We start from the raw sequence: 27476 nt of genomic DNA on the forward strand, positions 1-27476 counted from the left end.
GGTTACTTGATTACTTACTTACTTACTTACTTACTGAATATATATGGCAGTAGAGGGTTTCAATTTTGGCCGCTACCAGTTTGCTCGTGGGTGCACGTGCTTGCGCACACATGACACTTTTGCGCATGTGCAGAAGCTTCTGCGCATGTGCAGAGATGTCCAGGTGGGTGGGCGGAGCCTCCCATCACCGCCTCTACCAGTTCGCCTGATCCGGGGTGAACTGATAGCAACCCACCACTGATATATGGCCATCTATCTCGTATAAAGATCCTAGGTGGTTCAGTCAATAAAAACAGATGAAAACAAAGTGCCAGATCCTACCAAGTGCCAGATCAAAGAGGAACTCAGGTCAACCTCCATCCTAGTCCAACACCTGGGGGAAGAGCTATGTCTCCATGGTCTTCTGGAAAGCTGAATTGCTGAGCACATTGTTGCTATTGCTGAGCACATTGTAAGCCGCCCTGAGTCTTCGGAGAAGGGCGGCATATAAATCAAATTAAAAAAAAATGTCAGGTGGATCTAGAGACATGTAAACAATCTAACATGAGACTCCAGAGGATGGTAGAGGACAGGAAAGACTGGAGGAACGTTGTCCATGGGGTCACGATGCATCGGACACAACTTCATGACTAACAACAACAACAAGAACAATATATGAATCCCTTCGGGGAGAAGGGCGGGATATAAATTTAATAAATAAATAAATAAATAAATAAATAAATAAATAAATAAATAAATAAATAAATATACAGTATGTTCTCAAAAAGTTTTTTTAAGCAACTTATTATGATACGTTTAATACACCAATAGAAAGCAACAGTGTGCCAAAACAAACCAAGCAGAAGAACTATTAATAATATAATTCTTAAATGCAGCAAATTAAATCAGATCTTCAGACAATGGCATAGCAGCTTTGGTGCTTCGAATACTCCTTTGGATGTTGGGAAACAATTTTTTTCCCTTCCTTCCTCCTTTTAATAGATAAGACCTGAAGAAAACAATCACATGGCTAAGCAAAATGTTTACCATTTTTCTTTTTCTTCCTCTTCTTTCCCCATCCCCCTACAGAAAGTATCTAGGAGACAACTCCTTTTAGTTGCCAGAGCTGAGCTAAAGAGACACTGTGCAATTTCATTTTTAGTACACAGTTACCTTAATATCATTTGGATAACAAATTGACCTAACTCAATTACCCTTAATGTGCTCCTAGTGACTGAAAGTCAGAGTAACAAGGGAAAATATTAAGTGCTACTCAATCAGATTTAATTATTTTTTTCCTTCCAGCTGCTCCATTATCATCTTTTCTCCAAACTTGTCATTCTGATCCAGGGTTGCTATACTGCAGTGAAAGATGCATAGGAAAAGGATCACAGGGTATCAAAACGGAAAACTTTAGAACTGTGAGTGTGGCCTTGAGGGAAGCCATTTATACTTTCCTTTGCTTCTTTTAGATCGTTTGTTCCATTATAAAGTTATTCATTCGGCAGAAATGCTGACCCCCATGAGATTTTCAGACAAAGGACAACCAACTTCCCTTCCTGGATGTTTTAGTCTACAAGAAATCCAATGGCTCCCTAGGACACACCATCTACCAGAAGAAAACACACACAAACCGCTATCTGCACGCACTCTCACACCACCACCCAGCACAGATCAACTCCGTAGCCAAGACACTCATCTCCAGAACAAAACGCTTAGCTGACGAACGACACCTAAAAACCGAACTACACACCCTCACTAACGTACTAACATCCAATGGATTCCAAAGAAATAAGATCACCAACCTAATCCAAAAAGAAGCCATTTGGAAACCCGCCCTTATTGACAAACGAGTCCCTAACACAAATCTTGAAGGGATGTTTCAATTTGATAATTCTTTTAAGAACCTGTTTAAAGATTCACCCACCCCCCCTTAAATTGTGAAACAATTGTATTCTATAAACTTCCTATTGTTGGGACCTTTATTCTGGAAATACCATTCGCTGGGGGGAAAAGGCTTCTTCACTTGCCTTGGCATACACTGCAACCTCTTTCATTGAGGTACACACAGCACCTCTGAGAGGTTAATAGTGTCACTTCTGCGCCTTGACAAGACAAATAGGATTGTCTCGATGGTGCAAAGCACCTCATCAAGGCAGATGGCAGCCACTTCACACAGACCTAATATACCTTCTTGCTTTCCTCAGGGGAGAGTTTAAATAGGATTTCCAGCAGTCCCTGTTCCATGCATTACTCAATCTGTACTGACTTAAGTTCAACAATGTTACAGATCAGATGTACAACCTGAAACACCATTGCTACAGCCCTAAACTAACCCCCCCCCCAGCTGCCAATAGAACACAAGTCTAATTCACTATGTGCCCAACATAAGAATAGTGTACTGTAGTTTAGCTGTAAATGTATTCCTAATCAAAGTTATAAATAGAATAGAATAGAATAACAAAGTTGGAAGAGACCTTGGACGTCTTCTAGTCCAACCACCTGCTTAGGCAGAAAATCCTACACCACTTCAGACAAATGGTTATCCAATCTCTTCTTAAAAACGTCCAGTGTTGGAGCATTTACAACTTCTGGAGGAAAGTTGTTCCACTGATTAATTGTTCTAACTGTCAGGACATTTCTCCTTAGTTCTAAGTTGTTTCTCTCCTTTTTTTTTTTTTATTGAAAAAGTTTTACAATTACATTTTCTCCCCAATTTCCCCCCCTAACCCTCCCTGACCCCCCTAACCCTCCCTAACCCCCCCTAGCCCTCCCCTCCCCCCCGGACTTCCACAAAATATAATCCAAATCCAAATCCCCTTTTTATAAAACTTGGACCCCTCCACCCCCTAAATATTTTTCAGATCTTCACAAAATTCAATTATTCTATCCCTATATAATACTTTCAGTTAAAAGCTATCTGATATTTCCTAGTTTGATATTTATTCTGCACATAATCTATCCACTTTTTCCACTCCCATGCATAAGTCTCTTGTGTCCGATCTTTTAAATATGCTGAAATCTTCACCATCTCTGCAAAGCTGGCCATCTTCAAAATCCATTCTTCAATAGTGGGCATAGCTTCATTTTTCCAATATTGACCTATCAGTAATCTCGCTGCTGTTATCATATACAATATCAGCTTTACTTCACCCAATGTAAAATCCTTAACTATACCCAATAAAAACAATTGTGGAGAAAACTGAATTTTTTTCTTCAAAACATTCTGCATAACCCACCAAATTTTTATCCAAAAAGCCTTCATTTTCTTACAAGTCCACCACATATGATAATATGTGGCATCTAGGCAATCACATCTCCAGCATTTTGGTTGAACATTAGGGTACATACACGACAATTTCTTAGGATCTAAATGCCATCTATAAAACAGTTTATAAAAATTTTCCCTCAAATTCTGCGACTGTGTAAATTTAACATTCTGAACCCATATTTTTTCCCATGTTTCCAACATCACTGGTTCTGCAAAATTTTGTGCCCACTTTATCATGCAATCTTTAACCAATTCAGTTTCTGAATCCCTTTCTAACAAAACATTATAAACCCTTTTAATATGCATTGGACCTTTCTCTTTTATATGTCTAACCAATTCCTCCTCATGTATCATTATACCAATTTTTTGGTCCTCTTTCCATCTCAATTGAAGTTGATTATACTGTAACCAGGTTAAATTAATCCCTTCTTCCAACAGCGTTTCTAAAGTCTTCAGTTGCCATCTGCCCGCATCTGTAAAAAGAACTTCTTTATATAAAACCCCCCCGAGTGACATTATATTTGTATTCCACATGATATGACCAAGATCCAGCCATAACAGTATTTTGTAATCCCATTTGAGTCGGTGCTTCTTCCAAACTCTCATCAAAGAGTTTCTAAGTACATGGCCTTTGAATACTTTATCCACTTTGTTGTCATAAAATAAGTAAGCATCCCAACCAAATTCAAGATCAAAACTTTCTATATTCAATATTCCAGTCTTTTTCCTTCCAAACCAATCACTTGCTTGCGTCAAAGCTGCTGCTTCATAATATAATTGTAGGTTTGGAAGTTTAAGACCTCCCCTTTCTGGAACATCTTGCATAATTTTCAGTTTAACTCTTGGCTTTTTCTCATTCCAGACAAACTTATTCACTCCTCTTTGCCATTCTCTCAATTGTTTATCACTTTTAAGCACCAGAATCATTTGAAACAAAAAAAGAAATCTTGGCAAAACGTTCATCTTAACTGCTGCTATTCTTCCAAGTAGAGACAGCTGCAGTTTTTTCCAGGTCTCCATATCTTTCTGTACCTCTCGCCACCCATTGCTTCTTGTCCTACCCTCAGGTGCTTTGCAGAATAGCTTGACTTCCTCTTCTTTGTGGCAACTCCTGAGATATTGGAACACTGCTATCATGTTTCCCCTAGTCCTTCTCTTCATTAAACTAGACATACCCAGTTCCTGCAACTGTTCCTCATATGTTTTAGCCTCCAGTCCCCTAATCTTCTTTGTTGCTCTTCTCTGCACTCTTTCTAAAGTCTCAACATCTTTTTTTAGATCGTGGCAACCAAAACTGAATGCAGTATTCTAAGTGTGGCCTTACCAAGGCATTATAAAGTTGTTGTTGTTGTTTTTCTCCAGGTGTCATGCTCTTTCTTTCATGGGACTCTTCAAAATGGGGCTGCGAACTCAGAAAAAAGTTTTGTACTCCCGCTAACATATTTCCTTGATCTATCCAACTGATATTCTGGATGAGAATCCAACCCAATTCTAAAAGTCCCTGTGTATGCTCACAACCTGTGCATTTTGTGTTGCATCTCAAAGAATAGACATTTCCATTTATCAGCACATGGTGAAATTGTTTGTCTCTCCTCATGTTCCAGGAGGGCAAACATTTTGTTAGCTTCCTTAACACACTATGAAAAGACTGCCTTCTTCAACTGACGCTAAATGTTCAGAATGAGAATGCTGTTCTCTACAGCATTGCCCATCTATATCCATTAGAGTTTATGTACTTCTTTGATGAGAGAAAATCAGTTGTCTGTCATCTATTGACAGTTATTGATCCTTCTCAGAACTCAGAAGAAAATAGTAACCAACCATCCTGTACAGTATTCTTTTCATTCAAGAAGAACAAAATAGAACCCCTCTGCCTAAATCTTCCTATATATCTGAAGAGAATAGAGAATATCTGTAGCTCAGAATTGAACTGTAGACTCTTGGTGTTCTCTGAGCTTATTGTTTTCTTGCATACATTTCATTTCCTAGGTCCGTGATGGCGAACCTATAGCACACATGCCACAGGTGGCACGGGAAGCCATATCTGTGGGCACGCAAGCGTTGCCCTAGCTCAGTTCCAGTACGCTTGCATGTGCTGGCCAGCTGATTTTCAGGCCTTCCGGGCCCACCGGAAGTTGGGAAACAGCCATTTCCAGCTTCCGGAGGGCCTCCGGGAGAGTGGGGGAGGCTGTTTTCACCCTCCCCAGGCTCCAAGAAAGCCTCTGGAGCCTCGGAAGTGTGAAAACGGGCCTACCGGGCCCACCTGTAACCTTTTTGCCATCGCGTGCCAAAAGTGGGGGGAAGCGTGGGGGGGTTGGCACGCGATGGCAAAAAGATTAGCCATCACTGTCCTAGGTAATACTTAGACTTACAGACTTACAGTCTAGCTTTACAGTGCTTTATAGCCCTCCCTCTCTAAGTGGTTTACAGAGTCAGCATATTGCCCCCAACAATTTGGGTCCTCATTTTACCCACCTCGGAAAGATGGAAGGCTGAGTCAAGCCGCTGTATATAGAGAGTCCTCAACCTAGGACCACAATTAAGCCCAAACTTTATGTTGCTAAGTGAGAAATTTGTTGAGTGAGTTTTGCTCCATTGTACAACTTTTCTCGCCACGTTTGTTAAGTGAATCACTGAATTACTTAAATTAGTAACCCGGTTGTTAAGTGAATCTGGTTTTCTCATTCTTGTCAGCCAGTCGCAAAAGGGGAATCATATGATTTCGGGACACTGCAATGATCATAAATATGAGTCAGTTCCCAAGCATCCAAATTTTGATCACATAGCTATGGGGATACTGCAACTGCCGTAAGTGTGAAAAACTGTCCTAAGTGACTTTTTTCAGTGCCGTTGTAACTTTGAACTGTCACTAAACGAATTGTTGTAAGTGGAGGACTACCTGTATAAACAGAGAGCCAACCCCATTACTTTCTAGCACTGAAGATCTAGGAAATGTTACAGTTTTACTAGTGAAGTGAAGATTTAAGCGTTGTCACCAGGGGTGAAATGCAGCCAGCTCTATCCGGCTCACGCAAGCCAGTAGCGCCGGCAGCGGGAGGCTCCGCCCCCTGATGTCCCGGTTTTGACCCACTGCACATGTGCAGAAGGCTTTGCGCATGAGCAGACAATGACACATGTGCATGTGAACATTATGCGCACGCACATTAGCGAGCCGGTAGATAATGTAAGTTATCCCTGGTTGTTTTTACCCCTGGCTGTCACCTTGAGCAGCCTGATGTCTCCTGAATTATATAGTGCTGGCCTGAACAGGAAATATCAGAGCAATGTTATACCGTATTCAAAGGGGGGGGGAGTGTACTTCAGAGTACACAAGGGCAGTCAGGTGGCAGCTGTCTCCAATTCCTTCAAGCAGCTGTATCTTTTCCTGGAATTGTACAGCTGCCCTGTGCAGCTGCCATAAGATCCCAGAAGGAGTTTGGTTGAAAAAGTTGCAGACTTTTTGTGCGATTGCATGTCTATCCATGCTCTAAAGCACCTACTTGCCCTTGAATCCAAAGTGCTACACTGCTACGGAAGATATTCCAACATTTGTATTTCTTCAGAGCACACAGATATTTCATATTTAACAATGCTCAGCACTGAAGGAGTGTCTTTCTCTTTGACCCACAGCTGTATTTGGTAAGCGCTGCCACCTTCATTTGACTAGAACAAAGAGGACATTTCCATTTTTTCTGCCTCATTAAGAACAGGTTTCAATTATTCTGCCGAGCAGAGGAGCAATTTGAGATGTACCCCATTCTCAGAAATCCACAGAAGTTTCTCATTTGTCCAGCTGCCTAGGAAACCTGGGTCTGATTCTTCGAAAACTCAGTGTAGATTGGGAATTCATTGTTCCCTAAAACCATCTAAACAAGAGGAACAAAGAGAACTGGAAGTTATTTGAACATGTGAAAAAGCAAATAAATTAAAATATATGTTTTCTTTTAAAATGGCGTGAGAAAACAAATCATTTTAGTAACCATTTTATCTTTGTTCTATGCAAATTATTTAGACTTGCTTCCAAAACCAGAAGCAACACACATTTTAATGACTGAATGCTTCTTTTAAATTGAAAGATAACACAGCTGGACTAAAGCTTTCAGCTTTCCCACGTAGACCACACAAAAAACATGGCCAGATACACTAATTCTACTTTATTGTAAAGCATCATTAGCAGAATCCTGCAAATGTGAAAGGACAATTGTCCCACAATTTCCTTTATAGCCCAATATCTTGGGGGAATCTCTTCACCCACTAAGCAGCTGAGGGTTATGCTTCCTCTTATGTGGCCATTCGCTCATAGGCAGCAATTCTTTACCCTGCCTTCCAAGATCATTCCCATGTACTGCTACAAAAGCTTTGTCTTCTTGACACATTTTGTATAATTATATGAATCTTGCATTATTTCTCAGCATCATGCTCAGTAATGGTTACTGTGTGGATGACCTTGGGGAAGCTACTCAGGAAACAATGAGACAAGAGAGGCAGGGGCTTCCAGTGGCTTAACAGTCAGAGAAAGAAATTTAGAAAAGACTTGTCTTAAGATCAAGCAATTAAAAACGGCAGCGGGAAATTTGTATCTCCAGACTTGTAAGATTATGTAGCTTTACAAAACAGTAGAATTAGTTCATCTAATCCCTCTTCTCTGTGGCAGCCCCTGAAATATCAGATCACTGCTATCATGTCACCCCTAGTCCTTCTTTTCATCAAACTAGATACCCAATTCCAGCAACCGTTCTTTATATGTTTTAGCCTCCAGTCCCCTAATCATCTTTCTTGCTCTTCTCTGCACTCTTTCTAGACTCTCAACATCTTTTTCACATTGTGGCGACCAAAACTGAATGTAGTATTCCAAGTGTGGCCTTTCCAAGGCATTATATAGTATTAACACTTCACGTGATCTTGATTCTATCCCTCTGTTTATGCAGCCCAGAACTGTGTTGGCTTTTTTGGCAGCTGCAGCATACTGACTGCTGGCTCATATTTTAATGGTCGTCTACTAGGATTCCAAGATCCCTCTGACAGTTACTACTATTGAGCAAGGTACCACATATACTGTACCTGTGCATTTTGTTTTTCTTGCCTAAATGTAGAACCTTACATTTTTCACCACTGAATTTCATTTTGTTAGATAGCACCCAATGTTCAAGTCTGTCAAGATCCTTCTGTATTTTAAGCCTATCTTCTGGAGTGTTGGCTATTCCTGCCAGCTTGGTGTTGTCTGCAAATTTGATGAGTTCCCCATCTATCCCCTTGTCTAAATCATTGATGAAGATGTTGAACAATACTGGGCCTAAAACAGAGCCTTGGAGTACCCCACTGCATACTTTTCTCCATGTAGATGCAGTTCCATTGAGAACTACACACTAAGTGTGATTGGTCAGCTGGTTACTAATCTATCTAGTGGTGATGCTATATAACCCACATTTTTCTATCTTATCAAGTAGTACGTTATGGTCTACTTTATCAAATGCCTTAGTGAAATCCAGGTAAATTATGCTTGGCAACTGGTTCATACTTATGACCGTTGCAGCGTCCCGGGGTCATGTGATCACCTTTTGCAACCTTCTAACAAGCAAAATCAATGGGGGAGCCAGATTCACATAACAACCAGGTTACTAACTTATCAACTGCAATGATTCATTTAACAACTGTGGTGAGAAATGTCATAAAATGGGGCAAAATTCACTTAATAAATGCTTCACAACAGAAATTTTGGTTGAAATTTCTTTCAACCAATTGTGGTTGAAAGTCGAGGACTACCTGTAATTAAAGGAACTGCAATGCTTGTTTTATTGTATATATCTTATAGTGAAATGCATCAATACTGGTTTATGTTATGTCAGCTTTTGGGGCCAGATTTTTTTGGAGTGGAGAAATCTAAGATTTAGTTTACTACTTACTTTCTTTTTAATGAGCTTTCTTTCTGATCATGGCTAATTAATAAAAAGGTTAGAGTCTTACCTGTGTCTAGAAGGACAGTTTATGCTATGTATTTCTTGCATTGGGACAAAATTTATCACAATATATAAAAGATGTAATTTTGTGTTTTAGCTCATGGCATTTAATTTCCAAAGTGTGGCTTGAATCCCAGTTTGAAACTGCAATGCTGCCAAACGCAGTTTTCCAAGGTGAAATGACTCCCAACTTTAATATAAAGTGAAATAGATGTTCTCATCACTCACTAATAATATCAGAAGCCAAATAATCTAGTTCAACATGTGGGAAATACATGTGATGTGCTCCATCCAACAAGCTACCTACAGTTTTATTACATATTCATAGAATAGCTTGTCTTCAGACACTAGTGTTTGCTACAAACAGTACCTTCCAGATATTTTGGACTTCAGCTGGTATCAGCTTTAATCAATCTGGATAATACCTAAAAATGTTCAAAACATCTGAAAACACACTTGAGGAATGTGTTACTGTGAGAAAGGCCCCAGGCAAAAAATACAATTTTTGAAATTCAGCTAGCTCTTCCAATCACAAAGGTAGACCTTTTTCCAGTACATGTTTGAGGACCTCACTAACTAATCTCTACGTTAGAGATTAAACTAGTGCAACAGCCATCATCAAGTAGTTCTAGGGACTTTAAAGAAGTTATAGAACGTTTGTATCAAGCACAATTTGTGCATGTATGTAGGTGTACATTCTCTACCCAAAATCTATAAAGAATATGCAATATTAAAATGTAAAATATTGCTATTCCTTCAACCTGAAGACAGTAAACACATATGACTTAGGTAGGACTTCCAATGAGCATCACAAGTGATGTGATGCAGACTTATCTAGCATGAAAGTAGCATGTCACATTGTCATTTGAACTTAAGCAAGTTTACTTCTACAGAATAGCTGCTAATGAATTTCTATTTTATCTTCTTCTAAAGATGCTGAAGTGTACTGTTTAGCATGCAACACAAAATTAAAAGCACATTTTGACCCTACATTTTTATGGCACTGAAGGCCTAATCAAACTCCATTAAAATTTGCTGCCTAGCCATCATTGACACAAATGGATTTTGGATTAGTCCCATCCTGCTCTGGTTGGCATGGCTCTTGACTACTGTACTAAGACATCTTCATTTTCCTGATTCTGTTTCTCTCCAAGTCTTTAAATAGCTTTCATATCCAAGTCTAATTAGATCAGTGGCAACTAAGGGGGAGAGAAGTTCAAACTGAAGTTCAGCCAAACCACAAGGGCAGACAAGTAGAAAACTCTATTTAGACAGTATAACTTCGATACCCTTCAGCCATTTCATTAATCTACATGATCAATGGAAGCCTAGCGAGTCAAGAATAGGAGAATACTCATGAGGTTTCTTTAGGGTAAAACATAGGCAGCTTTGACTATTGCACTATTCCATTGATTTCTAACTATTTTGGGTTCTTTCTTGGGGAGGTTGATTGGGGAATGGATTTAACAAATATTAAGCTGTCAGCAAGCTAGAAAAAAAGTTAGAATAGTGAAGAAAATCAGTCAATGCATGCTCCGGTTCTGTAAGTTTTCAATTTTACAAATTTGCTCAATTCACGTACCTCAAACCTAAATGCAAACTAAAATGTTGTTTAATCCAAATGTTCACTTCTATAGTAATATGTGATACAGTTTGTAATTCCAAAATATATACAGAGATGCTGCATGGAGGGAAATGCATTAAACCTGTGCTAGAAAAAGTAGATGCCTATAAATGTAATATTTTAATGAAAAAATGCTTTGAAAATAATTTGTATGCTCAAAAAATTATAGACAAAAATGCACATATTCAGAGAAAGATAACTAAAATGCATTTTAGTAGATCAGCTTTTTAGATCAGCTTTCATGCAGATTGCCTCTGAATTTATACATCAAAATACAGAGTCAAAACAAAATAAAAAAATGACCAGAAACTGACATGAACAGTCTTGCCAATTCCTAAAAATAAGTGTTGGGAAATGAAAAACAAAAGCTGTTCAAATATCAGTTCACCTGTGTAATAGGAGTATTGCACAAATATGACAAAATATATATTTATTTTAGCTTTCCCAAAATAAGACATAAGATGTAACATAATTATCATTTTGCTATGATCTCTCTCTTAATATTGCAATGAAAAACTCTAATAAAAATGTGTAGAAATGTTTGTTCTTTAGGGATTGCTTCTGAAGTATTACCATGTTTCCCCCAAAATAAGAGCCTGTCTTATATTTTTTTGAACCCCAAAATAAGCACTTGGCCTTATTTTCAGGGAGGTCTTATTATTTTGGGGCACATGGAAGAAACCAGAGGAAATGGTGGGGACCAGCTGCGCATGTGTTTAAATAATTTCGGGGAGGGTTTATTTTCGGGGGGGCTTATTTTAGTGCATGCGCTCAAAAGCCTGATTGGGCTTATTATCAGGAGATGTCTTATTTTTGGGAAAACAAGGTAGAGAAAGTTGAAGGGGGGAAAGTCAGCAGAATTTTCTTTTCTTTTGGTTTAAAAAACATGTATATTGAGAGAGTTGCACTGAAAATACGACATAAATTGCAAAAAATGGAAGAAGGCAAGAAAATTCCTCCCTCCAAAAAATGTAGATGTTTTAGAACATGAGCTGGCAGATTTATCTATTTCTGGTGTGCAGTGTTTAGTGTGTTCTGAAAAGCAGCTTAGCTTCATGATGTAAGATATTGGAATCAGATTCTTTGTAGTTTAAGTTGGAAGACGGGATTGAGACTAGATTCTAATACAAGTTCCAGGAAGCCTTTATAATCCATGCTATCTGATTTTCCATGCCCCAGGTATCCTTTCTGAGCCTATGACAAAGCAGTCTCATGACTGTGTCAGTATAAATTGGTCTGGCCAAAATGAGAGAAGAAAGGGAAAAAAAAACCCCACTGAATAGAAAATCAAGTCCAAAATGCTGCATTAACCAAAACATCATGTTCAAAGCCCATGAAATAATAGTTCTTCTCTGCTGGTCAGTTAACATCTAGAAAATGGTTAAATTTAGACCACCATATTTCCAGATGGATTAATACCAACTGGATCATGACCAGTGCACACAGCCAAATGAACTGTCGGGAAGCCAGAGTTTATGAGGAATAGTTGACTGGTTGAAAGGAATGGCTATGTTCAGTCCAGAGGAGGGCAAATTAAGGAAAGAGACACCATAGCTATCATAATAACTGAATTACTGCAATGAAAAAAGGGGGATATACAGTACTTGATCTCTGTTGCTCCTGAAATCAGGATTAGGTCCTAGAAGAAGAAAAGGAGATGAAGCAAATTTGTTCTAAATGTTAAGAATGGTGAAATTATGGATTCTTCTGTCCAGATGACAGAGATAATCACAAGCTTCTTGCTAAGTCTAAAATTCTGTTCGTTGTAATTCTGTCTACTGATTGTACATACAGCCCAAAACACTGTTTCTTCCACATGTTTAAAGTGAACTATTTTCTCCCAAAAGTTCTTAAAGCACCTCTCTGATTAAGTGAAAATCTACTGTAAAAGACAAGCAATATGGTGCAATTAATACCAGAGCTGTCAAAGAAGCAGTGATGGTAATAATCTGAACAGGCAGCCCTGTTTAACGGCTAAATGTAAAGCACCATCTGTAAGTGATGAAATGACATTTACACGGAGTGTAATTTACATCTGACTGACAATCTTCCTTTATGAAAGATGAATTTACTTGGGGTGGTGTTTTTGTTTTTTTTTTCCAATAGGCAAGTTAGATAATGCTGCAGGAAAATCTGACTTTTAATTTTATTATATAATGGTGCAAGAAACATCAGGGAAATTGAAAAGGTGATAGCAAACAAGAACCAGCTGCTTTTGACACTAGCATTAGTTTATTAATACATGAAAACATGTTAACTTGCCTTATTAATTCATGTTCTGGTAATATCACACCAGAAAATGGAGCTACTCTAGGGATTCCTAATGGGATAAAAATGTCACCATTCATATTCAAACTATGTGAAAGTGGCCACCAGATGCTTGGAACATTCTAGTAACTGATGGCTAAATCAGTTGTGGGGGGTTCACATAGGAAAAAAACCATTAAAAAATACATTAGTCTGTCATATTCTCAAATGTCTAATGATTTCATACTGCTGTAATCGTTATTACAACAAAGGTCTCAAATCTTTTTGGGATTCCTTGGTGGGCAAAGTCAGATATTAAATTTACTAGAAGCAAACTTTTGAAACGTCCATGGAATCAGTTTGCCTCAAGAGGCTTTTTTTAAGTCCCAATACTTCCTTTTTTGAATTTTTTTTTATTCTTATAATTGAGGTCCATTGAGTCCAGCTCATATTCAATAGTGATAAGCATAGAAAATATCCTGAATGTTTTGTTCTCTTTAAATTGAAATAAAAAGAATTGGGTTCCAGTTCTTTCAAGGGGGAAGAGAATTACAAAGTATTCTTGCACGTATTTTAAGGCAGTAAAAATACAGTACAGTAATGGCCAAAATACGTTGAGGACTACCTATACCATATGGGTGCCTTTCATCTTATTTTAGTTCAGGAATGTCCTCTGGAGTCCAAGGGAAGCTGTTTTCACCCTCCCGGAGGCTCGAGAAAAACCTCGGGAGCCTGGGGAAGGTGAAAAATGGCCCTCCCGGAAGGTCTGGAAGGCTGGAAACATGCTCATTTCTGGCCTCCGGAGGCCCTCAGGAGCCTGGGGGATGCAGTTTTCACCCTCCCGGAGGCTCGAAGAAAGCCTCCAAAGCCTGGGGAGAGCAAAAAATGCCTCCCCCCATGATGCAAGTAGCTGACATGGCCACGCCCACCATGACCACGCCCACCCAGCAACGAGGCAGAAAACCCATTGCTAAAGGATCTGAAGCCCACCCCTGGTCCTAACATTGAGGAACTGTTAGAGATTCACTACTACCACTGTCATACCACCAAGAAACTTGGAGAAAACACTCACTCGGTTTTTTCTCTCTACCTTTTGGTGGAGAATTTCAAAATGCCATCTGCACCCGGCTCTAACATTAAGCTGACGCTGAAATCTCAAGTTTGTTAGCATAACACCCTAAATCAGCAAGAAAAGAATGTGATTTATATGTCTCTTTCCTTGTTGCCTGAGGTCACTCACAGGTCATCATGTTGAGTCTATAGAACTGTGAGTTTTACTTCTTGAGTTTCATTAAGGAGTATGAAAAGAAGTTAGTTTTAAGCAAATTACAGGATTGCATTCCTAGGATAACTGACTGTGTTAACAGACTCTCATTATCCCAGTATAATGACATTTCTGTGAACTTAATGCAACATTACAATGTTCACAGATGATCTGAATTTTTGATTGCCTGATTTTTTAAAAAATGTGTATTATTAATAAATAGCAGAAACTGAGAAAATAATTATTGCAAATGCATATACTTGTCATGTATCTAAAATGTTCTGTGCTCCAGAATCTATTGATAGACAAGTGAGAAGCATTAAAATGAAAAGTTTTGTGATCAGTGTCAGAAAACTAACAAATAAAGCAGTATTTTTTGCAGTTATGCAGCGCTTTAGTTCTATGCAGAGATACTGATGTAAAGGACATGACAATTATTCCCGCTAAATTCATCTTGAAGTAGGAAAGTTAGATAATGCCAAGCATCATTCTTAAGAAATTAATTTATATTAATTGTGATTAATATAGTCACAGTGAGTTGCAGCATAGCAAAGGCAAGAAGACATGGGTATATTCTTTAAAACTCTCTCTGGGAGCTTGTCTAATTTTTTTCTGAAAGAAAACAGATAAGGAAATCTATCCCTCCAGTTTAATTCTCACCCTTCTGCTAACCTTTTGGCATACAAAACCATTGCTAGACCAATTCTTGAATATAGCTCATATGTCTGGAACCCACACTGTATATCGGACATTAATACAATTGAGCGAGTCCAGAGATATTTCACGAGAAGAGTCCTCCACTTCTCTGCTCACAACAGAATACCTTATGCCACCAGGCTTGAAATTTTGGGCTTGGACAACTTACAACTATGCTGCCTTCGGTCTGACCTAAGCATAGTACACAAAATTATCTGCTACAATGTCCTACCTGTCAATTACTATTTCCGCTTCAACCACAATAATACACGCTCCAAACTTGATTGCAGAAAATATTGTTGATTTCAGAAACAAACTGGTCAATGCCTGGAATGCACTACCTGACTCTGTGGTTTCATCCCCAAACCTCCATAACTTTAACCTTAGACTGTCTACTGTTGACCTCACCCCGTTCCTAGGAGGTCTGTAAACATAAGCACACCTACGTGCCTACCATCCCAGTCCTACTGTCCCCATTTATTTGTATCCATTTGCTATATTCATAATCATGTTTATACTTATATCTGTTATCTTATACATGCTTGACAAATAAAAAAAAATAAAAAAACCTACTTTACCATCCTCCCAAATTCCCCTGCAAAATTTAGCAGCCATAGAAATAGAGTCCATGCAAAAATTTAACCCTTTGTTCTGCATTTGTCCAACATCCTGATGTGCTGAACAGCTATTCGCATGGAATGAAGTCAAGGGGACCAAGAAAGATGTGATTTCGGAGTTGAGCATTCGGCTGAGCATACTTCACTGCTTCAATCATTTCAGGCTCCCCTAAATAGTGACAACAATAAGTATTTAACTCTTTGGATTGAAAGTCTCCACATTCAATACAGGAATGGCTCCCACATTGCTGTTGTTTAGAAAAGCCACGAACACCTGGCTTTTCATGCAGGCTTTCAGTGAGGGAGTGTGAGACCCCTTGCTTCATTGTGCTTGCCACCTTTATCTTAATTTTTTTTATTGGTTTTAGTGTATTTTTTTTTCTTTGTTTGCTATGAACTGGCCAGAGTCATTAAGAGTTCGCTAGCATATAAATTGTCAGAGCAAAGCCAGGCAATCAATCAATCAATCAATCTTCAACTATAACATGAAGCATACACGGAGAGATAATACACAAACTACAATGGAGATAGAACATGAGGAGAGAAAGACTGCCCTCACAGGGTCTCTCTTATATAGACAGTCTCTTAAAGTGATAACCCTGCTGACTCATTCTCATTGCATCATCTCAGTTTACAGCCTTACAGCAGCTGGTCAGCTGTTAAATCATCATTACCTTAACATAAATTTAATAAATTATTATTATCATTCAACTCACATCATTCCTCTACAGTTCCTTCAGCTGGAAGTCACCATCAGACGTCCAGATACTGATTTGACTTCCACAGTAATTTTTAAAAAATCTTAGGGAATAAATAATTATTTTTATCATCACAATTATCACCACCATCATTACCATATTTCTCTAAGTGAAGTCAGCCCTGAATTTAAAATTAGCCATACCCTGAAGGAAGGCAAGGATAGGAAAAATAAAACTCTCTTCACACTCCACTACAAAAATTGCCCATTATACATTAATTTTACATAATTATTATACTATCTAACAACATGGCCTATTGAAAATTAATTATGGAGAACAGTTATACTTCCTTTCAATGACAAACATTGGTGTTATTACACTATATTTACATCCTGTCTTTTGTCCATAAATGTAGTTCACATTTATTTAATTAATAAAATTTCAAGGATATCTGACTCTATGATGACTTTTGGTGGCTTATAAATAAACACAATAGCTATAAGATAGTGGTGAAATCCATATTTTTTTACTACCAGTTCTATGGGCGTGGTTTGGTGGGTGGGTTTGGCTTGATGGGCGTGGCTTGGTAGGCGTGGCAAGGGAAGTATACTGCAAAATCTCCATTCCCACCCCACTCCAGGGGAAGGATACTGGAAAATCCCCATTCCCTCTCCACTCTGGGAGCAGCCAGAGGTGGTATTTGCCGGTTCTCCGAACTACTCAAAATTTGTGCTACTGGTTCTCTGAATTACTCAAAATTTCCACTACCGGTTCTCCAGAACCTGTCAGAACCTGCTGGATTTCACCCCTGCTATAAGAAAGAATGGAACATCAACTATGAATCAACCATAAGGGAATGGGGATCCACCATCATTCTGTCCACAAAGAGAACAACCAGCATTTAACAATTTTCTAAACAACATAGGGATGGGAACCACCACAATTTCTGGGAGATACTGCTCCAGCAGACAGGTAGTAGAGAAAGTGTGCTTCTTGTTTCCATATTGCTTATTTGATTAGACCAGGCCTGTCAAACTGGTGGTCCATGGGCCAGATGCGTCACGCACACACCAGACCCACCCCTTCTCCACAAAGGCAAAAAAGTCACAATATGTCACAATACATCACGTGATGTGATCGAGTTTGACACCCGTGGGACCTAGAGCACACCCACCCTGCTGGACTAAATTGGAAGGGCAGGGACAATTGGAGATACAAGCTTCACACAATAACCACAGTGCTATTGTTGCTGGTGATAGCTTCAGTAGATCCAGTAGCTGCACTGCATTATTTCCACACCTTTCCAATAATAATAATTGGAGAATGCTTCAGTCTCTATTAAATATTTTGAAATCTAATGCAGATGTCTCCTACACTGTGAGGTTTTCTGGGCAATTGATCTAATTAAATCTCAGTGCTGTTAATATAATTTATTACTTCATTCTTGTAAGATATCTTCCACAGACAACCATAGGAAGAGGGAATCTTAATACTTATATTTTACTACTTTGTAAGATGTCTTCCAAAGAGATTCAAAAACGTACCCAAACATTTCTACCCCATATATGCTTATATGTGGTATTTCAATGCAAGTACAAAAACTTGGAGTGTTCATTGAGACATCTTCAAATTTAATTCATTGATGTCATTGTACTTAGAAACAGGTGCCTATGCAGCCTCCTGGATAATCTTCCTGATTTCTATTTTTTTTTTCCTAATTGTACTTTCATATTTGTCAGTCTGATTACATAAACAATAAACTTTGTCCAGTCTATCTCTTTATATATCTTTAAGAAATGGGCCTGTTCTGAATTATCACTTTTTAATAATGCAATCTAAAAGGTATTCCATTGTGCACATTTACCTTCTGGATATGTCCCTTCATTTCTTCATGAGTCTTTACACATTTTTCTTGGGAACATTACTCTCATCCTCATGCCTCTGTTCCCCATCAACTTTTCTTTCATTTCCTGTAAAGTATTGTTGAATTATTTAGACAATCCTAAGTGTTGAGGAGAACTAAATGCAGCTGCAAGTACCCACGGTCTTGTGTATTAAAAAGGCCACATTCCTTCTAAAAGCCAATTAAATATATCAGTGAAGCAGATGCGACTCCTAGCTGCCATTTCCTATCCAAGCGTGAAATCTTGCTTTGATAACCAGTCTTTGATTTCACTGACTTAAATGAAGAGCTCCACACTCTTTGTAGCTCACATCATTACGGGGGAAACAAGACAAAGCCAGCAATTTGAAGGAACATGGAAGTATATTAGGGAAACATAAGTGTGAATTCAAGGAAGTGGAAAGAAAAGAATCACATTTTTGTTAACCTTACATTCTGGAGACTTGGGGAGAAAAACAGCAATTTTCACTGTATTAGATTTTATCTGAAGATGAACTATTTCTAACAACTATGATCAAGCCATAGTCTTAGCCTCAGGCTTGATCATATAGGCAAATTTTTGTAGCCAAGAAAAATTCTGTGTTTGCCATTGTAGGTAAGTGACTAAAGCAAGTGTTTTTTGGATGAAACAATTGTGACATGGCCAAATGGATGATTAGACAAGATCAAGGCTGGGACTCAGGCAAATGATAAATATGTAAAAGCATATTAGGTCAGTTAAGGTATTAATACACAAGCTATTCTTTTAATGAAACTCAATTTGCAATCTAGACTGTTCTTTGAACTGGGGAGTGAAAGGTAACAATCAGCGGTGGGTTTCACATATTCTTGCCACCGGTTCGTGGTCCGTGCATGCGCCCGGCCTTCATTGCATGCACTTTGCTCGTGCGTGTACCGTCTGTGCATAGAATAGCATAGCGTAGCGTAGCGTAGCGTAGCATAGCATAGCATAGCATAGCATAGCATAGCATAGCATAGCATAGCATAGCATAGCATAGCATAGCATAGCATAGCATAGCATAGCATAGCATAGGAATAGAATTCTTTATTGGCCAAGTGTGATTGGACACACAAGGAATTTGTCTTAGGTGTATATGCTCTCAGTGTACATAAGGAGAATAAAATACATTCATCAAGAATAAAAAGATACAACACTTAGTGATAGTCAAGGTTACTAATAAGCTATCAAATCATACTAGAAAACAAATAAAAACAATATATGCGCTCAGCCTCCAAAATGTGGCTAATAGGATGGCATTACATCCGGGCGGGTGGGCAGGTGCAGTCGCCACTACCGGTTTGCCTGAACTGGTCCAAACTGGCTGAATACCACGTCTGGTAACAATCAACTAGCTTTTGCATTTAGAAAGGAGACAGCCATCCGCCCTGTTATCCTGTATGGCACTGAATGCTGGGAGCAACAACATGGACTTAAAGCTATCTCCATGCCATGGAAATGTGAATGCTCCGTCGGATATTGGGCATCTCCCTTCTTGACCACACCACAAATGACACCATTCGACAACATTTTGGTGTGGCACCAATTATAGAGAAGATGAGAGAAGGCTGGCTCCGCTGGTATGGACATGTTCTGAGAACAACTCCTTCCCCCATTGCCAACACTGCCTACCAACTAGAAGTCAATGGCTGGTGACCTCGCAGGTGCCAAAAACAGAGATGGCAAGACACCATCAACAAAGATATGCAAGCCGTAGGTCTGAGCCCTGGAGATGCAGCTGACTGTGCAAAGTGTCCCTCAATGATCCAAAAAGCAGATCCTGCACTTGCAGGAATATGCTAAGAAGAAGAAGAAAGGAGACAGCATGAACCAAGGGAGTAGAGTTGCTTGGTTGATATGGGCAGTCATAGAAATTGAATAAATAAATTAATTTTATCAGCATGACCTGCTATGGAACAGGAGGTACACGATAGCCCTAAGAGGTTAGGAACAAGTGAGCCTTCTGTACACTTAGAGGTATGTCATTCTCAAACTTTCATACCCAACCATTATGAAAACTGGCTTGACTTGTTCGTTCTTTAGAAGAATTTTTCATGCTTTCTTTTAAATACCTCTACATACTGTGAGAGAAAAGTTATTTCTCAATTGCTGTGCCTATTAATGGCTTTTGGAATGGACAAGTGGGTGAGCCAATCAGAAGGCGTCTGATGGGTTTGAATCTCCAGGGCTTTTATGTTCCCTCCCCTAACTGTCACAGTTGACAGTATAAAAGGAGATTCTTGACAGAAAACTGTTGGCAGTCCAGAAAGCAGTTCAGAAGGCAGTTGGCAGTTTGGAGAGTTCTGTTCAGCTCTTCTGTTAGAAAACTGTGGGCTGTTTGGAAGTTAGTAGAAGAGCAGTTCTGATGCAGTTCTGATGGTTTACAAAACTATTTCTTCTGAGGAAGAATAACCAGAACTAATATCACTTCTAGTCTCCCTTTATTTCTTTATCAGCAAAATATATTTGGTATAAACATGGTTTGTCACCAATGCGACTGCTTGAGGGCTCCTGGATTGGAGCTGAAAGGCAAAAGGGAGCAGAATGCCCCCTCCCACATATTGGGGCAGACCAGGTAAAACACACACTCTCTCTCTCTCTCTCTCTCTCTCTCTCTCTCTCTCTCTCTCTCTCTCTCTCTCTCTCTCTCTCTCTCTCTCTCTCTCTATATATATATATATATATATATATATATATATACATATATATATATAAAACCTGACTAGAAAAGTATTATACATATGAACCTACGAATTAAAAAAACAAAATAAAAATAAATATTTGACCTTTACAGGGAGAAGTCATAAAATAAGGGTGTGGCTGGCTGGAGAAGTCTCATAAGACAGAAATAGTACTATCCCAGTCTCCCTTAAGTCTCACAACAGACAACACAAAATGTCTGATAAAGCCTGAAAGTGGTGATTTTATACAAACATCTTGAGCTATATATATATATATATATATATATATATATATATATATATATATATATATATATTTACACATATGTAGGTCTTTGGTTATTCGGGTCTTCTCCCACGTAAACTTGGAAGTGTCTTGGCGACGTTTCGACGAAGTCTCATTCGTCATCTTCGGCTGGTGTTCTCAGCTTCGTGCTTCCATTTGCTCCTGGAAGCACGAAGCCGAGAACACCAGCCTGAAGATGACGAATGAGACTTCGTCGAAACGTTGCCAAGACACTTCCAAGTTTACGTGGGAGAAGACCCGAATAACCAAAGACCTACATACAAACACCCGCGAAAACCTGAGAAAATAAATATATACATATATATATATATATATATACATATATATATATATATCTGACAGGATATTTAAGCAAAGTAAAGAAATACTATTTAGTATTTGAATAGGTATTGTTTTTATTTTTATATTAATAAAACATTTATTGATAACTGCTTCAGAGGCTCATTTGTTAAAGTAGATCTTAATAGAGATAAAAGTTTACGGTACATTGATTTATTTCCTCCATGACATTTACCCACCTCAAGAAGTATTCACACAAGTGCACACACACACACAGAGTGCTTGCTGACCCACTTACTTACAGATGGGGCAACTGCCTACTGTACCTAGTGTGCCAAAGTCACCATCTCACCACCTATTTATAGAGCAAAGAACTGCCCCTGGTGATGGTTGCTATGGTGATAGAAGCCCAGATGGAGAACCATTTTAATGGACCTTAATAAAAGAAACTGGTTTCAGTCGCCTGGCAACCAAAATACATAGCCTCCATTCTAAAATTATTTGGCTGGGTAAAAAGCATAGAAACGGTATGCCCGATACTTTCAAGAATGGAATTTCTCAGGACAAAACTGAAGGATATCACTGATTTTTGTTAATGTTATCTGGCAGTTTAAGAAAATCCTTTTTCTTTATAGCTACTCTCAGGCTTCTGAAAAATTGGATTCATTCTATAACCAAACACTAAGAACTTCTAAATTTTTAAAGAATTTCACACACGCACACACATACACACAATTGATCAGATTGAAGCAGATAGGAATTGCACTCACTGTTTAAAAGGTATCAGGTAATCAAGAAATCTCGTCTAACTTTCTTTAACCTTTAAAAAGACTTTCACACTTACAACAGCACCCGCTTTCTTCTATCAATAGAGATCCATCCCATCCCACTCTCACTCCCTGCACCCCATCTTTCTGTATTTCCTAGAACAGAATTCTCCACTTATGGTTTGCGGACCCCTGAGGGGCTACTATGTCGTCACAGGGGGTCTGCAAAGTCTTGAAGAAATTTTATGATTTAAATCTTAAGATCTGTAGCCACAAAAGGTATTGAAAGGGTATCCATGGTGAAGAAAAGGTTGCGAACCACTGTCCTAGAACACTTACAGGGTGGTGCAATGTTGCACAATCAATCCAGGGAACCACTGGAGAAAGAATAATGTGTTCTTTTGAGTTGCATGAAACTATTCTAGGACTACTTGAGAAAGGAGAAAAGAAAGAAGGAATTAAGAAGGAACAATGCTGAGCCAAGAATAGACGTGGAAGCTTTAGGACTTTTAAAAGGCAAATATTTTAGAGAAACATTGGCATCTTCAAAAATCAATTTTCTTCTCGGAAACAAAAATTAAAAAAATATTTCCTCCTCCTATTTAAAACTGTTTCTGTTTTGCTCCAATGTGGGAATGGTTCCTTATTGTTCTGCTCTGTGATACTATATTTCCCCAGAGTTTCCCTCACACCTGTACAGAGCCACAAAGCAAGCCACATTTTCTTATTATAGAAAAATGCTTTTTTGGTCTCTATTGATTCTTATTAAGGCCTTATTTTTGTTTAGTTCCCTTGCCCTACTTTTTTGGGGGGTCCTCTTTATCCTTCTGATCCTATCCCATTTTAAATTGTCCTTCAATTAAGTTACATAAAATGCTTTTTGTGTTGCTGTTAAATATTATTATAAATGCAATCAACCTGACTAACCACCATGACCAAACAGGTAACCCAAGAACTTGCTATCTTCTGCTTCCTATCATGCTGGGTGTGATCACTTCTTATTGGAATCATGTTGCATGCAAAACACCCATGCCTACACATTCTTTTGGGGGGCGGGAAGGTAATTTTTTTTATTATTGATTTACTTATCTCTTGCCTTTATTGTTTTTTACAAATAATTCAAGGCGGTGAACATATCCAACACACCTTCCTCAGTGGTGAAATCCAATTTTTTTTACTACTGGTTCTGTGGGCGTGGCTTGGTGGGCATGGTGTGGTGTGGTGTAGTTTGGTGGGCATGGCAGGGGAAGGATACTGCAAAATCTCCATTCTCACCCCACTCCAGAAGAAGGATACTGCAAAATCCCCATTTCCTCCCGATCAGCTGGGACTCAGGAAGCAGAGAATAGAAGGGGGCAGGGCCAGTCAGAGGTGGTATTTGCTGGTTCTCTGAACTACTCAACATTTCCGCTACTGGTTCTCCAAACTGCTCAAAATTTCTGCTACCGGTTCTTCAGAACCTGTCAAAACCTGCTGGATTTCACCCCTGACCTTCCTCCTCTTATTTTCTCCACAATAAACCCCCTATGAGGTGGATTGGGATGAAAGAGAGTGACCGGTCCAAGGTTACCCAGCTGGCTTTCATAGCTAAGGCGGGACTTGAACTCACAGTCTTTACCTCTAGACCAGGGGTGTCGAACTCATGGCCTGTGGGCCGGATGTGTCATGGTCTGGCCACGCTGACCCCTGGTTTAGCAAAGGGGGGAAAAAGTCATGATACATCACGAGATGACAACATAATGTCACGAGTTTGACACCTGTGCTCTAGACCAAACTGGCATGGAAATATATCTGTTATTATTGTAGGTTTCACAGTCAGCCTGACATTTAGATTGGATCTGGCATTTGTATCCACCGATTGAGTTCTTCCCGAGAACCTGGGAAAAGCAAATATTCTTGCCTGATGGCGTTAAAGGTATTGCAACAGGGTGTAAGGTACTCCAAGTAAGCTGTCTTTTCCAATTGACTGGTGGTGATTTTTGCCAACACCAATGGTGTCCAACTGGTGCCCCCAGATGTTTTGGCATCACACCTAAGTACCTATTACTATTAGTACTGTCCTTTCTTTTGAGACAATAATTCTACTTTATTTGCAGATCTTTGTATTCTGGGGTTTTCTCTAGTTCTTTCTCTTTTATTTTGCTGTCTCCAGTGTACTACAGTGTCTACTATCCAGACTTTTTTTTTTTTTTTGGTCTTTCTTATTGACAATTATGGATTTTGAAGTGTAATGTAGCAGGTGCTTGTCTGTCTGAATTCTGAAGTCCTGGAACAATTTAGTTCTTCATTTTCTTTTCTTTTGTCTATTTTGCAGTCCCACCAGTTCTTGCTTGCAGGTAAAAGGTATTTCTTGTAGATATTCCAATGCACCATTGTTGCTACTTTGTCATGCCGTTGTCTGTAGTCGGTCTGTACAATTTTCTTGCAGCGGTCCACTGTTTCTTCAGATTGTTTGCAGAGCAGTATCTGCTGCTTTTGCTATCTTCTTCTGTAAGGTGCGTCTTATACTCTGAAAAAGACGGTAGTTTGGGACTAAAATGTGTGCAAGCCAAAAACCAAGCTTGGAGAGCACTAAGAGTTCAACCCTGAGCTAACAATATCCCTGTCTATTGAGACTTCATACCATTTACTGTCTTTATATGAACACGTAGTGCATATCTTAAAGTATAAATATCATATTGTACATTTACTTGCTTTTGTGTGTGTGTTTTTGTGTGTGTGTGTGTTTTGTTTGCTAAAGGTAGGTATGATATGCTGAACACATCTGGGAACTTTTGAAAGAATAGCTGATATATTCCTGGCAAACACTTTGAAGACACCAGTCTGCAAGAAAGAGATAAAGAATGACCCTCTCACAAGGAGCATATTTGTCAGAAAAATGCCATCTTGATCTTATATTCCTTGCTATTGTTTCGCTGCTTCATTTTACTGCAAACTGTTTCTAAGATGTTAAGGCAATCATCCAAGTAGATCATTGAAACATAAACTACAGAGCTAGAATCGTCTCTCAGTAATTGAAAATCACTTTGATATTCCGCTTTTGATATAACAAGATCAGGATGGAGGAATCTTCGGGCAATACAAGTTGTTCATGCCCTTTGTTTTGTCACATTTGAGATTGAACAACGGTGAAAAATAGAAATAAATTTCTTCTCCAAATATTTTCACTTTCTACACAGACCAGTGGCTCTTCAATCTAGTCAGAAACAAACCATTCTGCTTGCAAACTTGACTAGTCTTTCTACCTTTGTGCTTTCCTATTTCCTCTCCTTTGTTTCAGCTCCCTGGAATGGTGTTTTGTGATGTCTGCCACTGACTACTAAACAATCTTACAATATGCTGAAGAATAGAAAATGAGTTATCACTCTTCAAGATGCTTTGAGCATCTGTTGCAGTTTTCTACGCTAGAGTAAAATGGCTAATGTTATGGAAATCATTAGATTGATCATCCTGGGTTATAGTTGCAGAATCAAACTTCTTAAAATTTTATCTAGGTTCACTTAACACCTTTGTACATAATTCTGTTGGCAATAGCAATAGCACTTAGACTTACTGTATATACCGCTTCACAGTGCTTTACAGCCCTTTCTAAGTGGTTTACAGAGTCAGCATATGGCCACCATCAATCTGGGTCCTCATTTTACCGACCTCGGAAGGATGGAAGGCTGAGTCAACCTGGAGCCTGGTGAGACTCAAATTGCTGAACGGTTGGCAGTTGGCAGTCAGCAGAATTAACCTGCAATACTGCATTTTAACCACTGCGCCACCATGGCTCAGTGTTGACCTTCCATGTCTCCATGTATTTGGCAGCCCCTTTGTTGAAGAAGCAATCCCAGAATTGTTGATTCTTTGCATCTTTTACCTTATTAATCAGGGCCAATAGATGGAGAGAAAGAAACAATGAATTGCCCCATTGTTGTTCACATCATATCTGTTTATTTTCCTATGCTGTCAAGAATAATATTATTGGGCTCTCTATTTCAGCCTACTTTCTATAGGAAATACATATTTCCTTTCTTCTCCTTTCAAACATCATGAAGACAAAAGCTCAGAGATGCAGGCTTTTTCTAAAAGAATATTACTTCCTTAATAAATTGTATTGGTGTGTCTAGTTCTTAACTGTCTCTTTCTAGATAGGCCTAAATGCCTTGGTTTTACTCACATGTATTGTTTTGCTAAATACAGAACCCAGCAAGTAACCTGGAGAACTTCGAGAAGAATTATTTCAAATATTTTGCTAAATATAAGGCACCAGACTAGTTTTAGTTCTTCTATAGACACAAAGCCAATTGGGTGACCTTAGGCCAGTCACACTCTCTCAGCCCTAAGAGACAGGCAATGGCAAACCATTTCTGAAATCTTGCCAAGAAAACTGCAGAGACATTTTTCAAGCAGATTTAAACAATGATTTGGAAGGACAAGAAAAAAAAACCTGACCAGATTCTGAATAAATCATAACTTCTAACTATGATTTCTCGAACACTAGTTCTATATTCTATAAAAGAGGTAGTAATATCTACTGTCAGGCCTGGAAGCCATCTTTTGCATTGGGCCTTCAGGCCTGCCACATTTACTGCTATGGGAAACTGGGAGTGGGGATTGTATGGAGCAGGTGAGATATATAGTCATAATAACATTCCTTTCTCAGAGAGTCAAGGACATCTTGCCCGGCACCTGGAGGGGTGTGACTGGGAGGCATCTCCAGCTGGGACGGTGCTTTGATTGGACCATGTGATGGACATGTGAGTGCTGGGCAGGGACTTGGACTTTCTTTTAGGTGGGGAAAACCTGGAAGCTTTCAGATTCAGGTTTTCCCAGATGTGCCAATATGACATCTCCAATAAAATGGAACTTTGAGGAACTTCAAGCCTCAGAGTCTTCTTTCATTGGGGGTGTTTCTTGGAACCCTGACATTAACCTGAATCTATTTTAAAATTCAGCCAGCTTCCCAGGCTCTGGGGTACTGTCTGGGGTCCTGAGCCCCAAACATCAACCCAAAACCGGGCAGCATGAAGACTCAGGGAAGATGGAGGGACATCTACCTCTTACCTGGTGAGTAAATGGTGAAACGTTTGTGGATTTTAGCCTAGTTTTTCATATATAATTTTCACACCTATGAATGCTAAATGCAATCGGTAGTTGGAGGTGGAGACAGGTAAAAATGGGAAACTCTAATCTGTCAAATTTC

At 39.0% G+C, this 27476-nt stretch overlaps 1 long non-coding RNA gene across 4 annotated transcripts; it reads right to left on the minus strand.

Annotated features, from left to right (window-relative positions):
• Positions 1-767: 767 nt before the first annotated feature.
• On the minus strand, positions 768-21897 carry LOC117678969 (uncharacterized). Of its 4 annotated transcripts, none has more exons than XR_009621233.1 (4): positions 21761-21897; positions 18218-18323; positions 7004-7116; positions 768-988 (listed from the first exon to the last, which is right to left on the minus strand). It is a non-coding gene; the product is annotated as an uncharacterized LOC117678969 (long non-coding RNA). The 4 variants fall into 4 exon arrangements; XR_004595200.2 differs by lacking the exon at positions 768-988 and adding an exon at positions 16372-16456 and having other exon boundaries at positions 6787-7116; XR_004595198.1 differs by lacking the exon at positions 768-988 and having other exon boundaries at positions 6787-7116; positions 21824-21897.
• Between the last annotated feature and the right edge of the window lie 5579 nt (positions 21898-27476).

Source organism: Pantherophis guttatus, chromosome 8, assembly GCF_059756535.1.
Source record: "Pantherophis guttatus breed Tessera chromosome 8, ASM5975653v1, whole genome shotgun sequence".
Taxonomy (NCBI): domain Eukaryota; kingdom Metazoa; phylum Chordata; class Lepidosauria; order Squamata; family Colubridae; genus Pantherophis; species Pantherophis guttatus.